This window comes from Penaeus monodon, chromosome 16, assembly GCF_015228065.2.
Source record: "Penaeus monodon isolate SGIC_2016 chromosome 16, NSTDA_Pmon_1, whole genome shotgun sequence".
In the NCBI taxonomy this organism is placed as follows: Eukaryota; Metazoa; Arthropoda; class Malacostraca; order Decapoda; family Penaeidae; genus Penaeus; species Penaeus monodon.
The window spans coordinates 15,913,504-15,916,003 of NC_051401.1; positions in this window are offsets into that span (position 1 = coordinate 15,913,504).

Sequence of the window (2,500 nt, forward strand, 5' to 3'; positions counted from 1 at the left end):
CAAACATAAAAGTATGGGAGGTAACCAGCTGCATAAATAAAATGCGTTGTAAAAGAGGATGCAAGCCAAGCTAAGGGAACGCCCAACAAAAACAAACATGTAAACAGATTTGCCTGATAGTAATAAAAACGTGGAAATAAAAAGATTAAATAAAAACAGTTCCTTATGAATCTGAAGTTATGCATCTGACCACCTACATAAAATCAATAAAAAAAAGTGACATAACACAAAAACGTAAATCGAAAGCAGTAAAACTGTGAGATTTGTAAGATATGGGCTGTGTTACGTAATGTAAGAGTGCAAGCCTTATATACTAAAACAAAAGAACAAACGAGTGAAAAACATAAAACAAATTAAGTGCTAAAATAGCCACGAAAAAGACAAGCTTACACTGACATGCATAGCAGGGAACCCTTCAAGAGTATCTTTCCCCCGTGTGTACATCTCTGAACGTACAGTGTTCGTACATGCATGTATGTGTGTGCGCGCGTGTGTGTGTGTAGGGTCAGACGGCAGTGGTGGGTCCTGTAGGATAAGGGCAAGGAAGGGCGGTAACGGCAAGGATTGGAAGGATTTAGGAAATTCGAAAGAGTAGTACAAGAAAAGCCTCAGGTATGTGAGAATTAGGGGGTGAGGATGCGTGAGAGACGGGGTGAGGTGCGTGAGAGACGGAGAGGATGCGTGAGAGACGGGGTGAGGATGCGTGAGAAACGGGGGGAGGATGCGTGAGAGACGGGGAGAGGATGCGTGAGAGACGGGGTGAGGATGCGTGAGAGACGGGGTGAGGATGCGTGAGAGGGCGGGGGGATGCGGTGAGAGACGGGGTGATGATGCGTGAGAGACGGGGTGAGGGTGCGTGAGAGACGGGGTGAGGTTGCGTGAGAGACGGGGAAGGATGCGTGAGAGATGGGGTGAGGATGCGTGAGAGATGGGGTGAGGATGCGTGAGAGACAGGGTGAGGGTGCGTGAGAGACGGGAAGAGGATGCGTGAGAGACGGGGTGAGGATGCGTGAGAGACGGGGTGAGGATGCGTGAGAGACGGGGTGAGGATGCAGGTTGCGGGAGCTGGAGACAGGTTGCAGGTTGTGGCAGGAGAAGAGGTTTCCAACCTCACAGTCATAGGACCAGTATCAAAATTTACATTATCATAATTTCGGTCTCTAAGAAATCCACCAAAGAATTATAAGATTACGTAACGCCAAACTTAAGATAGAGGTAATAAGCAAAGATGCTCAAAACAATGTCAAAGATATCAAATAGTTAAGACGGTGTCTCTGATGGTCTCCCTCCCTCCCCTCCCCCCCCCCTCTCTCTCTCTCTCTCTCTCTCTCTCTCTCTCTCTCTCTCTCTCTCTCTCTCTCTCTCTCTCTCTGTCTTTAAGCGCTATATTCTTGCATCAAGGAACAGACACTGCTAATGTCGTTGGCGTAGGCAGTGTGTATGTGGAGTCAGTCAGGGTGGATACATGCTAGAACCACCTGGGTGTCTTGAGTGACGTTACTTTGATGTGTAATAAATGAGAGACCGTGCAGTTCTCACCTCGAATTTCAGCTTTCACACGTCCTCGGAAAACGAACTTATATTATCCTTAGCTTCAGTGTGGGAAACAGAGGGCGTAATCTGTAGCGTGGGCATCAGAACTAAAATCTCATAAACTGAAATGTATATCTAAAAGTCTACATCCCCTTCACCAAGCCCCCACCCCCATATTGCAATATACTGTATCCTCATGGAGCAACATAGACTCCTGCCATTTGCCACAAAGAGATACATAAATCCGATAAAGTCTATAATGGACTAACTATTGTTTATTATGAAGTCGTACGTAGTCTGATATGCATAGCTAGATATGGCTACCTCAGTATATCAGAATTGTGGATTGCGTAGTGCATTTCTGACCCAGGAAGATTTGCTTGCGTGACATCTTGCAAATAAGTTTTCGTCATCGCTCACTAATGCAGAGATTCTGTCGCATATCACTATATGAATTGAATTTGTTGTGGTTGTTGAAATAATATTGTATTAATAACATTGCTAATGTATCACACCTAAGTTAAAATGAGCGTTAATCTTCGTGTTTGTGATTCATTCTTTGTGTGAGCGCTCTCACTTTCATTCTCACTCTCACTCTCTCTCTCTCACACCTTTTCGTTAATAGGGTTTGGTGCTGTCGTAGTTGTCGGCGTAAAGATCGATGATTTATTTCTTTTTCCCGCGATTTTGCCAGCCGTGACGAGTGACTAGTGCATGATGCACAATTTCTTATTTTACATGCCTTTCTTTCTCTATGTGACGGCAAAAGGTTCAAGTACGTCCTCGCGGATTGCCGTTCTCGTTTAATCTATCTACTCTTATATCTATCAGAGGCTATATATATCACTTCACCCTCCCTTATTTTCCTCTTTACCTTTGTGAAAATAAATACAACAGTAAAAAAAAAGACGAAAAAATACAAATTTATGTAAATAACCAGCTAGTAACACTTAAGATTCCCTCTCTC